Genomic DNA, 15287 nt, shown 5'->3' on the forward strand with positions numbered 1-15287 from the left:
ATCCAGTGGCAGAAAGAAAACTTGAAATACATAGAAAGTTGTCCTCAGTGACACAAAAAAAGAGGGAAATTTGTGCCTATGAACACAAATCAATGGATTACATTTCTTGACTATATCACAAAATGCTGTGAGTCTGGGCTGGATATACACATTCAGTTGGATTAAATGACAGGATTTTTTGCCATAAAATTATAATAAACATTTTTTTTTATTATTATAAAAGTTTTTTTAGGGCTTTGAGTTTGGTCAAATCTGAGCAGTGAATGTTAAAAAAAATCAAAAAGAATATCCTGTTATTGTTGTCATGTCATCAGCCACATACAGGCCAACATGTTATACCCTATCTCACAAATGAGATGCTGTGCCTCTGAATCATGATTATAGTTTTTGTAGCCAATCCACTTTAAGGTTTGTTCATTTTGTGATGCTTTTCTATGCTGTATAATTAATAAAAAAAATTCTAATTATAGATGACAATTATAATTACAAAATGTATAGACATGAATCACAAGGTGAAAATTATAAAGTGAAGCCAGTGTATTTTCCCTCATGAATAGCCTGTATGCTCAGTATGGTTAAACGTATTGGCAGATGTATTCAAGCTGACATTCTATACTTTATCACCATACTTTCTATTTCATTTCAGTTCCATTACTCATCTAATTCAATTTGTCTTCAAAGTGCAAAGCCAAAACAACACAAATTATATTATTGCTCAATTACCTGCTGGCTGAAACATAAAGCTAGTAAAAACATCAGTATTAAAACAACTAATAATGTTGTACATTTTCAACAATTTACTGCATCAGTTCAACAACTCTGCAATTTTCCTCAAAGTTATGAGTTTAAAATTCTTTGTTAAAAGATATTCTAAAATATGTCTGATATTCAAAGCTAGACAGCATAGTCAAAATGTTTACACAACATTAGTCATATTCATATTCGCCTGTAAAGTTTTCAAGTGCCTTTCAGGTGGTGAGGTGTTTTTTTTTCCACCCCAGTGTCCGTCCATCCGTTTGTTGATACTAACGGATGAACTGCTATGATGGCATTGAATTCTTATGGCATTTCCTTGGAAGTGGTCATCCGGAACCTGTGGACTTTACCCAAGTAATTTCAAAGGGTTGGTATTTCAAAGAGTTAGGCCCTTTCACAGGAAGCACTTGGATGTTTACAGGAAGTTCTTTTAATAAAAGAATGCGATGCATGCCGCATGTTGGCTACCGGTGACGGCATTTGAGGGCTCGTTGTCACTACCTTAAATAAAACAGTATATTTTTTGGCCACTTATTTTTAGAAGCACATGTTTCTTCTGATTATGTTGCTTATAACAAACAAAGATGACTCCTACTCAGGGCATGTTTATGAGTGGTATTAATCATTCCAGGTGGAGTTCCATTCCTGGCTAAAAACAGGTCTCTTATCTGACAAAATGTTTCTCTTGTTTTTTGTCTGCGTTCATGAGTAATTACCGTCCTGTTTATTAAACACATTATTACCAGGCACAAATACAGTGACAAAAACAAAAAGGCGGATGTTTGTTACTGTTGTTAAAAAATAAAGTATGTTTATTGCTATAGATAGTATGGACAGATTACCTTACTATAATACTGCCATTGAACTATGTGACCAAGTTGGTGAAAAAAGATGAAATGTTAAAAATCATATAATGTGGGAAAGTGGGCTGATTTTTTCCAAATTTGTGTTATTGTGTGCTTTTCATCCTAATGCTATATTTTTTGCTCTGTTTGTAATATGAAAATTGGAGCAAATTTACTACACAGGAGGAACTTCTAGCATATTCTTCAAGCTGCTTTAGCCAGTTATCGGCAAGAACATTTGCCCCAATGTTGCGTGACTACGCAGCAGCTGTCTCCATAATCCAGGTTATCCGGCCCATGAGCTAGAGAGTGGTAACTGAGGGTAACTTATGAGGGATGACAGTTTAGGGTCACCATCGTTTAAATGGGGCTAAAGTAACCCATACCCACACATTCATTTATGGACAATACAAGAGCTCTAAAAGGTAGCAGCAATTCCCACCTGCACTATTGTGCTTTGCTGGAACTTGCTGTTCCCATTCTTTTTCACTCTTTGTAGACTGATGATATAAAGCATGGATTCTTCCATCAACCTGGTGTCTGCAAGTTAAGAGAGCTTTTTTTATGCAGTAGCTATGTTTGAATAGAGTAAGTCAAACCCACATGTGCCCTCATAATATCAAGCTTTACTGTAGGTGCCTAAAGCCAACAAACATAAAAAAGGCTTTGAATTCTTTGTATTTTCAGCCTGTAATCAGGCATACTGATCTTTACAGAGGTGACAGGTGATCCAAGTGATCTTGATGCTAGTTACCCTACTGCGTGTCACAAAGTGGATTAGATCTGGACCACGTGAACAGGAGATATCCTCTGAAGCTTTGCTTTTTATCTCAGCCTTCTGTATCCAAGCAAGAATTTGAGTGGACCAGTACTAACTGGCTATCTATGCTACTTCTCAGGTTTTTGGATAGGTTTTCTGTTATTCTTTTACACTCAAAATACTGAAAAGTGGAGTTAAGTTATTAATCCAGCTCAAGAGTTCTTTTATTATAAGGGCAAGATGAAAGGACGTCAAAACAAATTAAATGGTCAAAGAGAAGTAGCCAAAGCCTGTCTTTTTTTATGCAGCTGCTTGCTAGATGTTGAACTTATCAGAATTTCAATCAGTTTCATGCGGTTTGGAAACAGCCGGCTCGATGCTGGATGCTGGCAGCAAATTCTGGGGGCTAAAGAGTGTAAAGGTTAACTTGTAGGAGTGCTGTTACATGACAGATTAGAGGGTTGTTTTTGTGTCATGCAAACTTTGCCTGTTCCGATAGGTCTGATCTTACTTTAGATCAGTATTACAGATCAGAGTTGAAAGAAGAACACATTTTCCAAGTGTTACTATCAGTGTTGCACAGCGTGATGATATATGCTTCAAATGATCCTTCACTGAGACACTGTTATCCTACAGTATACATAATCTGTAAAAGTTATAATAAAAAAAAAAAAACAGTATGCAAGCAGTTATCTGTCTTCAATGATACTTTCCAAGTACCTTACAGTCACTATTTGTAAATAAATCACTACCCTTGACCTATACTTCTTTTTTATTTTTACAGGATTTATTAAGATGTTGTTATCGCTGTGATTCAAACACACCAAGAAAAGCTCAAGCCAAGAAATGGCATTTAAAAAAGTGCTTTTACAGTGTTAATCTCTGTATCTATTTCTACATTGAGGATTTGTTGAGAATTTTTTTTCCACCCTTACCCATCCAAAACCGTGTTAAAGATTTAGATTTCTTTTCTCTAGAAGAATTTTAAAGGGTGAGAGATGAAGCTGAGTTGTTGAAACTTACTTGTATGAATAGGAAATAAAAAGCCTCCATAAAAGCTATGCTGGAGTGGCAGCGTTTTTGAACCAAGTCTTCTTTGTTTCTTATCTCTGTGAAATTTGCCTTTCATGTGCTGACACCTTCCTTATTATGAATTCCCTTTGCTCTGTCTGGGAAGAATAACATAACAATTCAAGCTGCTATATGTAGTGTTTCCATGGTTTGCCAAGCAGTAAAATGTAATTTATATACTGTCACAAAAAAGCCAATGGCGATGGTTTTTGTAACACTTCTTGTCCAGCTGCATATTGTTATCAGCTGAAAGGGAAATGGCCAGAAAAAAAGCGTCTCTATTAATGACTGAAGGTCTTTAATGGTTAGCACTGAGGCCAGAATATCCATACCATAAATCATTTCTTTTTGGTGAGGGCAGTGTTGGTCCCCACCTGTTAGGCAGAGTTTGCCTTGGGGTCATTTTTCAACATGAGATCGGGGACCCATTAGGAATCAGTTTATTCTGTGAGCGCAAAAATAGATGGAAAACACCTGAGATGAAATTTCCCCCTCCTGCCCATTAATGCCTGAGAGAGCATTAAGGAGTTACACAGAACCCCAGCTTTAAACAAAAGGAAGGAAAAAATAATCAGCTTGTCAAGGTTAAGTATATATTATGAACACCATTCTACATTCACTCAGTAATGTTTTGATCTATTAAGGTGCATTTGATCCAGCTTGAAGATTTTATTTGGGTTAATGAGTTTAGTTATTGAGACAGAAACTGTAAACTGTTGGAAAAAAGTTTTAAGGCAAAGAAAGAAAGAAAGAAAGAAAGAAAGAAAGAAAGAAAGAAAGAAAGAAAGAAAGAAAGAAAGAAAGAAAGAAAGAAAGAAAGAAAGAAAGCTAATGGATGGATAAAAAAGAAAAAAGGAAAAAGACCCAAGAGAAAGAAAAAATAGGGAGAAAGAGGAAATTGAGCCAGCAAGGGATGTGCTGCCCTTTGTGTCTCTGGCATGTTGATAAATTTGCTTCTCAAGAGAAACCAGTAACTTTTATTCTGTGCCACTGGACTCTATTTGTACCATAGCAACTAGACTTTTGAAGTACCACACAACAGCATGACATGTCTACTGTATACTAAAACATGGTACACTTAACATACAAATCATGGTTTTATTAATTTCTCAAACCCTTTTCCCTTCTTAGTTTTGTTATACCAATTCAGCTAAAGCACATTCAACATTCAGCATGCATTCAGTGAAGTTAAATTTTATTTGTTATTTGTATTTGCCCTAAACTATTTGTTTTATGCACTACTCAGATCAATACAATATTTTATCTCTATTTATTTTGCAGTTACTTTTTTTTTTTTTTTTTTTGCATTGAATAATTGAGTAATTGATAGAGGAATCATCAATACATTTGCCCCACTTGACCTTGCAATAAACAGTTTATAACCTGAAATTCTTGTTGCAACATCAGGAACCCTAGACAAAATATAAACAAAAATTATGTACACAGTTCAGATAAAAATGTTTGGATTAATTGGTTGAAATTAGCATGCATGTTAATGCAGTGTGTAGTGTTGTTGCTTCAGGGTATAGGGTTCAATTCTAAATACAGATCATTATCTGTGCAGATCTTTTTATGTTCTTATATACAGGTACTCATAAAACAAGAACATTTGTTGGATTGGCAACTCTAATTTGCCACCACATGCAAATGTATCCAGGTTGTCTTCTGTCCTTGTGACAAAGGCCCCTGGAATAGGCTTCAGATCCACTACAATCCTGACCAAAATAAAGTGATTTTAATTTGCATACATTAACTGGTATCTATTTTAAGTTCATAATGAGGGTGCACATGAGGGTCTGGTCAGTGATCCACACCTAGTCAACATTGTGGACTGTTATAAAGAACATTAATATGCTTTGGGTTTGATTGACTGGTCATTAGTAATGAGTAGAGATATCTCACTCACATCTCACAGACATCTTACATCTCACTCCTCATTGATCCTATTATACAAGCTGATCCAGTTTCATTCATTATTATTTGTTGTTGGAGCATTTAATGAACTGGTGCCTGAGGTGATTTAATCAGTTTCTTCTTGCTGTTCCATGTTCTTTGGTTCAAACATAAGCTTATCTATAATTAGGATTTTTTTCCACCTCTGCCTGGCAATGCAGGACTATGTGCATTTCTAAGTCAACAAATTAAGCATAATTCATGCTCCATGTTTCTAAGAGTCCATCATTGAACTGTCTAAGCAGTGGGACTTTGGCCACGGGCCTGTTAAAGGTCTTCTATTAGATAGCAGCAAGAAACTGACAGCCAAAATAAGAAGTGAAGAGATGATGACATTATTATCACATTCATAAACTTAATTTTGTCTTATCCAGGTCACAACTCCAGGTGTTGGGACAAAGCTCATGAAAATGCTAGCACATTCTCTACATTGGTCATCATCTCAGGTCTGCCAGATTTGAGCTAGCCAGCAGAAAACGTATTCATTTTCGTTTTTCTATTTTAAAACCTATTATTATTGTGGAAGGTGGTGCCCTCAATGCAATAAGACTGTAATGAGTTATCTGAGAGGCACTGAGTAATTTGATGTACTAAAGAAAGAAACAGGCCTCAGGCCTCAAAAGTATTATAAACACTACTTTTACGTTTTGAGGCGATTTGTAATGAGTGTTAAAGGATTGTATTTCACTCTAGACTGTGTGAACATGGCAGGCACTTTTTCCACTAGGTGCTATTGCAGATGCCTTGTCCATGCTGCAGCTGCACTGCACCTTAATGTATTGCTAGTTGATCATAAAGAAATTGGCCCAAAAACATTATCACTGATAGTAGTTTACCTCAATATGAATTATCCAATTAAATCTCATCAGCTTTGACATGGAAAATAGATTTCTTTGAAAATGAAAGGTCATAATTTAAACAAACTTTGCACTCTCAAATAAACTGGATCCTAAAAGGTTCTTAAACAATGTTCTACTAGAGATACTAGCTGGAAACCTTTCGAAAAGAGAACCATGTGATGTAGTGTCCTGTTTAAATTTATCAATAATAGTACTTCCCACGTGTAGTACACTTATGATCAAAATAAAAATTCATTTATCGTTGTATTACGGTCATTATCTCTATGGAAATGGTATCTTTAAGGAACATATGGCAGATGCCCTTATCCTCTTAACTCTTTTATATAACTAAGCAGTTGAGTGTTAAGGCCCTTGCTGTACATTTTGTGCAAATCTTACAAGAAATTTCTAAATAATTTGAAATTAATTAAATGTCTATAAACATGCTTAGATTCTTATTCTTTTCAAATATGTGCTATTTCAGAAAAAGCTGTAAATGCATACACAATTTATATTTTTTACATCATTAGTTATATATTAGAATTCAAAAGGTTTGACTGTCCATTAAACCACCTGAAACAGTCTAAAGTCTATATATTGTTTTTTCTTCTGACTCCTAATTTTATAGACATATATTATACAGTACATAAAGAAAATATACTTTTGTAAAGACAGCTTTTGTGCTCTGGCCCAAGCAGAGTAATACAGGAATGAGCATAAGGGAAGATGCAGAAGGTGTCATGGAAGCGCATCAACACTATTACTCACACGAAACACTGTATAACACTTTTCTGTATGTCACAAAAGCTACAGTTTTCCATTATCCACCTATACAATAGTTTTGCTTTAATTACCAACAGAATTTTGGATGAAACTGATTGGATCAAAGTTGTATTATGATAATAATAAACATTTATCGTTATATTTAAATGGTGGGTGGTCAGAGACATTTTATGTTTTAGTTAGGATTTATGCAATTTAAAATACTATATTATATAAGCTTTGTAGTCATAAATCTTATAAGAATATTTTTTTAGTTACGTCTGTTTAAAGCAAAACAACCATTAAAATTTTGTTTGTAATAATTGTTAATTGCTACATTATTATCCAGCTAGCTTTATATGCTTTTAAGTCCATTATTCACAATCCATCTTACCTTTATTTTAATTTATGATGGTTTTTGATTAATGGACTTAAACGCTTAACATACAGTCTTTCACAACACTTTGCAAAGTAAGATAACTACTTGACAGAGTACAATAGAGTACAACAGGAAAAACAATTCTGCTAACATCTTTAATTTTAAAGGTTTATGGCACCATCATGCATCAGGTAGTATGAAAATTGTTAGTATGAGAGGAATAATAAATATAAAAAGTCAGTAACTGTATAGATGTCAAATGTAGTAACTATTTGCAATAAATATTGGACATTTTTCCACTATACTACTGTATGAACTGTCAATTACTAGTGACTGGTTAACACTAACCTATGATGGCTCATGCTCATAGTGGGGTTTTAATACTAAATGTGTGTAATACTGAAATGTTTATAATATGTTATACTGAACGAAGGAATTTGTAATTCCTCTTGACACTAAAATCAGAGCATACAGAAGTAATCCGGAAACAAACAATCATTTTCCACATCTGGTAAATGCATTAAGGAATAATTTAAACATCTAAAGGGAAGTAAAAAAAAAACAATAAACAGTAAATGTTCCTAATTATGATCTTTATAATGATCAAATTGCAAGACAAGCCTTCTCTAAAAATGTTGGTGTAGGGTTATAATTTTTAAACAAATAAACAAATAAACCAGTAGCGTAATAGGTTTGCCATTCATAGGCTGACTATTTCTCTATGAAGCAAATATAAGACAGCCTACTGGTTTTGAGTTTCTGGCCTAACTCTTTGTTTCATTATGTAAAATAATACATTTGTGCAATTGTTAAAATAACCACATGTACTGTAGCCCTACTACAGGGAGCATAATGCATCTGAAATAGAACCCATTCATTCATCCTAATTATCCTACCTTGTTTTTACTATTTGTAACTTTACACTTGTTTTAATTCAATGTGTTTCTCTGGAGTTGTGGTGAGAGTGGGGAGCAGGTTGAGAAGAGCCTGGAGAGGTGGAGGTACGTGCTGGAGAGAAGAGGAATGAAAGTCAGTAGGAGTAAGTCAGAGTACATGTGTGTGAATGAGAGAGAGGGCAGTGGAGTGGTGCGTTGCAGGGAAAAGAGGTGGAGAAGGTGGAGAAGTTTAGGTACCTGGGGTCAACAGTGCAAAGTAATAGAGAGTGTGTTAGAGAAGTGAAGAAAAGAGTGCAGGCAGGGTGGAGTGGGTGGAGAAGAGTGGCAGGAGTGATTTGTGATAGAAGAGTATCTGCAAGAGTGAAGAGGAAAGTTTATAGGACTGTGGTGAGACCTGTGATTTTGTATGGTTTAGAGACAGTGGCATTGACTAAAAGACAGGAGGTGGAGCTGGAGGTAGCAGAGCTGATGTTGCGATTTTCATTGGGAGTGACGAGGATAGACAGGATTAGAAACGAGTTTATTAGAGGGACCGCACATTTAGGACAATTTTTAGAGAAGGTGAGGGAGGCTAAATTGAGATGGTTTGGACATGTGCAGAGGAGGGACATGGGGTATAGTAGTAAAGAATGATGAGGATGGAGCCACCAGGAAGGAGGAAAAGAGGAAGGCCAAGGAGGAGGTTTATGGATGTGGTAGGTAAGGCATGCAGGTAGTTGGTTTGAAAGAGGCAGATGTAGACGACAAAGTAGTATTGAGATGGATGAACTGCTGTGGAGAACACTAATGGGAGCAGCCAAAAGAAGAAGAAGAAATATTTCTCTGGAGTTAGGGCACCATTCTTTAAAACCAACACAAATTGGCTGTACTTCATAGCAAGAAAATCCTGCTTCTTGTAAATGGTTAATTTAATCCTGATGTTCTGCCTTTTTTATGTCTCAGGTGTCTTTTTCAAAATCTCTACCAATTTGTGTGTTAGAACATTTATATCAGCAATTTTATTGGTGCAGACAGAGGGAAAATTGCTTCTCTACAAATGGAATTTTTGTTGCCATGGTTTCTTACAAATTTAAGCTCCATCATCAGTGGCTTTATGAGCAAGCCATTTTCATCTTTTGCCTTTTAGCACAGTATTATATTGTGGTATATTGTAATAGCAAACAGAAGGAAAGAAAATTTTCCAGAACTTAAATAATGTCACCACTGCAACACAGAAGCTTTATGGTTGAAAACTGTTTATTGCATCTAATACAATATAAAAACAAAATACAGTTGACACAAATATGATTTAGCAGAAAATACATTAATGTGTTAAGTTAAAAGTTAGTTTAGTGGAGGTAGAAACCTAAGCCTTTATTTTATGTATGTCGAACTCACTTTGCATTGCAAAGTTAAATATAAAATTCCGGCTGAAAGGATTTGTATAATTTGCTGAACCACAGGGCTATGTTACAAGGAGATTAAGGTGAGCCCACCCTTGATGAACAGATATAAAAAAAAAACGGGGCCTCTTGATAGGTACAAAAACGCCTTGCTCAGATTTGGGTTACTGGGACCCACCACCCTGGAGCTATTTCTTGAGGTGGTGTCCTCAAGCGATAACCTGCTTACTGGGCCACCCACATAACCGGGTGTTGGGCTACGCATAAAATACAAAATCTTTACTTTGCTTTTGCCAAGTTATATAAACTGGACAGGTAAAGCCTAGATAATTTTTCCCTGGGGGGGTCTTTCTTCTGCTCTGCAATTTCTACAGGATGTAGATCTCAGGCAAGTGTGGGGATACTCACCAGTGCCAGGCCAATGACTTTACAGTTTTACCAGTGGACAAGACCATTGCCTCCATGAGAAAATCCAAACTCTTATTTATGCATATGCACAATATAGAGGTTTGCCATTTTCATCTTGGAGATGCTAGAGCAAGTGCAAAAGATTGGTAAGTGCTCCCTTTTAACGTTATCTTGTAAAATTACAAAAGTATTTGCTATCAAGTATACTTAAGTATCCAAAGTACTATGATTTTCTATGGTTATAATGTTCCTATTATCATTTTTGTCACAAGACTCATTTCTGCTTAATCAACTCAGTTTATGTGAAAAGACTCTAATGTTACTCTTAGAACACCAATCTATTAATTTAATGTTATCAATTTGTCAAAATGCTATTGATATCCAATAAAATTATCATGAGCCCAAAACCTTCTTTTCAACTACCTCAAATACTTCTAAGAAAATCATGCAAATAAGACCACAGGTATTGTGGCAAGTTAGAGTCAGGAGTTTCTTCCATCATTTATTATTCTCTAAATGTTCTGCTTGCTGTTGAACTGTATGTTCGTGCTAAGTAGATACCACTAAGCGACAATCAAAACGAGTTCAAAACAGAATGCCCACTCTGCCATGATTGGTGGCTTGCTTCGTGCTTGACCAGTTTAGATTTATCCACTCATAAATAAAAAGGAACGACTTATTTCCCAAAATGTAGTTGAGTAAAAAGTAAGATATTTTACTTTGAAATTTAGTGAAGTTAAAGTTAATATCTCACCAAATGGAAATGCGTCAATAAAGTACTTAAGTACAGTAACAAATTACTTAGTTTACTGTCCACCACTGGTTGGGAGTCGGAATCCCAGTCAATGCTGACAATTACATTTAAAAGGTAATTATTAAGAAAATATTTTTTTATTTTCAGGACCAAATAGTATGTACATTTGTATTTTATGTTTAATAGATTTTAAGACTGAACACAATGCACATAGCTTTTAATGGATCCAGTTGCTTTTAATACTTATAGGTAGTTAACTAGAAATCTGAGTGGACACTAATTATTTGGCCAACTGTGCGGTCCTCTTGATTTTTGATTATCATATCTTTAGTATAATTTGAACAACCCTTTGTTTTTCTTTGAAAAAAAGCGAAAATATATGCGACTGCTTAAGGCTACTGGGAAGTACTGTAAAAAAAAGAAATTATGCCTGCCATCTGTGTGCTATTTAAATTGATCCCACAGCAATGGCTACTTAATTCAAGAACTGTCAAGGAGCGTCATTAGATGCGCCATTTTTCAAGCTTAATATTTCATTATCCACAAGGAGGTTTGTATTACCCTCAGGATTAAAGTCAAGTGTCCTGAAATATTACTTTTGCAGTGGAAAATTGCAGACCCTCTTGTTAAACTATACCCCACCTCATTGAAGAGTATGTAGGCCAAGGGGAGCCCTTAAATAGCAGAAGAATTATGACATTTTTGCCCCAAAAAAGGCATTTACAATACATCTCTGTACCCGAACCACTAACATGAAAAAATATGTATTTTATAATCCTAGAGGAAAACAACTAAATCTAAATGTATATATATATATATATATATATATATATATATATATATATATATATATATATATATATATATATATATGGCAGTTTTTTTCTATAGTTTTGTTTTGTCTAGTATCACACATAGAATAAAAAAATTGCAAAATTGCATTATGACTGTAAGCAGTAATAGATCATGCTGGGGGGTGGCGTAATCAAGACTTAAACTGCATCCCTTTTCGTCTAATTTTTCTTCTTAAGCCACAATGAGTTATCAGGAGGAAGAAGTGTAGAGCTAAGTCATAGCCAAGGCAGAGCCCTAAGCCTGATAATACTGCAAGAGTGTGAGGAGTTATCCTTCTTCCTGTTTTAATTAGGAAGAGTGTACCATCAACAGGCAATCATGTCATCATCTTCCTTCCCTAGGTTGATTATAGAGAGTGAGAACTGCGTCATTGTACATGTACAGCTCTGAACATATGACACAGGAGGTTTTTTATAGTTTTGAAACCTGTGTCGTTATTTCCATTTTGGCTTAAACGGTGCATGATAGCATAAGTTAATAAATGTGAAAGACAGACCTCTCACACTTTGCAACAGACTAGCCATAATCAGTTTCTCACTATGCAGTACAGCTTTAGCACTGGCTTGTCTTGAGGCACACATCACCTCATGGGAGTCAAGTTAAAAAAATAAAAACATTACAGGCATCCATCAGACATTCTCTGGCCTGTCAGCATTTCAGCATGTACTTCCAGGTGCACCAGTGATCTGCATTTTTAGCCTCCAAATCAGGAAGTTCTGATTTATGGTTCAGCTTGCATGTCATAAGACATGTGCTTCATACCTCAGTGGTTAGGTTAAGTGTACTTTTGATCTGCACTGGTGCTTTCCTTTCTGCCATAATGTAGATGTCCACATGTACTTTCGAAGACTTTTATAAGAGGCCCCAGGGTATGTGTTTTGGCATGCTTTTAGGCAGAGTGCCTTTTTGAACTTTTTATCTTTAACATTTTTATTTAACATTCATATTTATTATATAATGTCAACCATTTTTTCCAGGTTTTCAAAAGTAGGGAAGAGTAAACCATATGAATAACCATGAGAAATCAAGCCTAGGGAGAATAATGTACCACTGAGCTATAAGAAAGACTATGTGCGCAGTTAACACTTCAATGCCCCACGGAGGTTTCATGGTGGGTTCCAAACTAAGCACATAATTCCTTGCTGTTAAATGCCTTTTAAAGAATTAAGTAAAGATACTAAAGAATTAAAGATTGACTGTTGTAGGAAATACCATTCAACTGATGAAAACTGCTGTATATTTTCATCTTCTTACTTGATGTATAATTTTCTTCTTGCCATTAGTTTGTTTATATTGCATTACTTACCTGGAACACTATGGTAAGCCTAAGGGTAAGGCATGTTTTCCATGTATTTTAAGATATGTTGACAAGTGCTTTTCTGCATCTTATGCTGGACAATGCCTATTGATGACTACACTTAACTGTGAACAGCTTATTGAATTTCCTCCAGGAAACCTCCCCTGTGCATCACTGAATGCTGTGCTGTAGGCCGTCACTGTGGAGACTTCAATTACTGGCAAGTCCCAGCCGGCTGATTTCTAACTGTGGCCATCGAATTAGATAAGAGAGAGGAAGACAGAGAGTATGTGTGTCTAAGGAAACTCATTTAGAAAATTCTAGTCTAAAGTTAAGTTATGCCTCTAAAATGTAGAACCTGGAGAAGACAAAACTCAAGAAGAGTTTAATAAGTGCAGTAGTGAGAAGAGGAAACTCTTTGTTCATGTCCTGAAAACAAGCCAACTGCCTGTGCCATAATCCACCGGCTGACTGATTTATAACAGGCATTAAACTGTTGACTAAACTTAAACTTCCTGGACTTTAATTCTTTCTTCAAATGCACCAAATACAGAGCATCAGGGTTTGTGAACTACTGAATTTACCATAATTGTATTATCAAATAGCTACTGAATTATTGGTATAAGAGTAAAGGTTAATATATTATGCTATTTCATGACCATGCTGTAGGTTTGTAAAACTGGACATTCTTTTCTCTTAACCACTAATGTTTTGTCTCTAATCACGATATGCATAACCACCAATTTATTTTTTTTATTTTATTTTTATTTTTTTATCTCACCACAATGCAATGCCATTTGTGGATGAGGTGCTGCATGGTGGGAGATACTTTAAAGAAAAGGCATATTTGTTTTAATGCTTCCAAACTGCTTGTTGTTATGAAACAGCAACATTTTTCAATTTAACAAAATCAAATGTGCAACTCTTGAACAGAAATCTTTGTTTTCATTTTCCGTTCTTTACCATTTACCTCATTGTGTGGCTGGGCTGTGTTCCCATGCTTCAATTTCTTGTGAAAATATCCATATTAACTCAATAGTTTGCTTATGTATTTTATGGTCCCAAATAATTACTCTCCATTCTGTTGAAAGGTTTATGACATTAACGATGGCATTTAAAAACAGATATTTAATATTTGTGCAGCTTATATACAGTCCTATCTAGAAGTATTGAAATGGAAAGGTCAAACGTGTGATTGACAGGTGATTCTTAATGCCCAGATTGTGTAAACAGTTAATAGCTCTGAATGTTTACACTTGGGACTGGGTTTTTGTGAAGACTGCATCTTAGTGGTAAAAAAAGATCAGAAAAGAAAGCAAGCTATTCTGAAATTAAGCAAAGAGGAAAAAAATCTATCAAGGTTTTTGCATAGGCATTTGGCATAACCAATACTGCAATTTTTAATGTCCTAATATAGAAAGTAGCCACTGGTTAATTAACCAATATACAAAAAAAAGTTACATTATCCAGAACCTTCACAGGGCAGGGGTGAAGATATCACAGACCACTTACTTGAGAGCAAAAATATGGAGGCCATACCACAAGATGCCACACATTTATTTGCAGTAAGAAACAGACCAAATTGAAATCAGCAAACAAATACAGTGATGATCCAAAACATACAAGCCTGTTGTCATGCATGATAGAAGTAGTTTTATGGCTTGATCTTGCATGGCTGCTTCTGGAACAAACTCACTAGTCTTTTCTGATGTAACTCGTGATGGTAGCAGTAAAATTAATGCAATTATTTGTAAATTACAGAAATGTAAAAACATACTTAAATCTACTTCAATGACTTTGGTTACCTAAAATTGGGTGGACCATCTCTAACGGAGCCATATTCTAAAAAGCTGAAATTCTAATCTATCAACTCATATTTAACCCAAATGTTTTCACTGTTCACTGCCCTGTGATAAAACATAAGCAATAGTTAAAAAAATATGATGTGGCTGGCTTCAAGCGTCCCAGAGGAAGAATGTGCTAAACTTTAAACTTCCTGATTCCCAGCTGTCATGTGATGGTGGAGAACTTGCTGGTGTGAGGCAGTTGGCAAATGGCCAAATTATAAGAAAATGTGCCTAAGAACCCAAAGAAAAATTTAATGGAGCAGACGTGAAAAATCTTGTTATAGAAGAGTATACAGATTTATGTTTGTTATATACACAGTGGTGTCCAAAAATCCACTAAAATTTTCAAAATGTGAACATGTTTGCATTTTGTATTCTTTCTAATAATTTTCATTACAAATTAAATTATATTATTACCTTGAGTACAACAGTGAAATGTTTTAATATTTTTATGAATTTTATAGATTCTTTGCATTTGGTATA

The sequence above is a fragment of the Silurus meridionalis genome, chromosome 5 (genome assembly GCF_014805685.1).
Source record: "Silurus meridionalis isolate SWU-2019-XX chromosome 5, ASM1480568v1, whole genome shotgun sequence".
Classification (NCBI taxonomy): Eukaryota; Metazoa; Chordata; class Actinopteri; order Siluriformes; family Siluridae; genus Silurus; species Silurus meridionalis.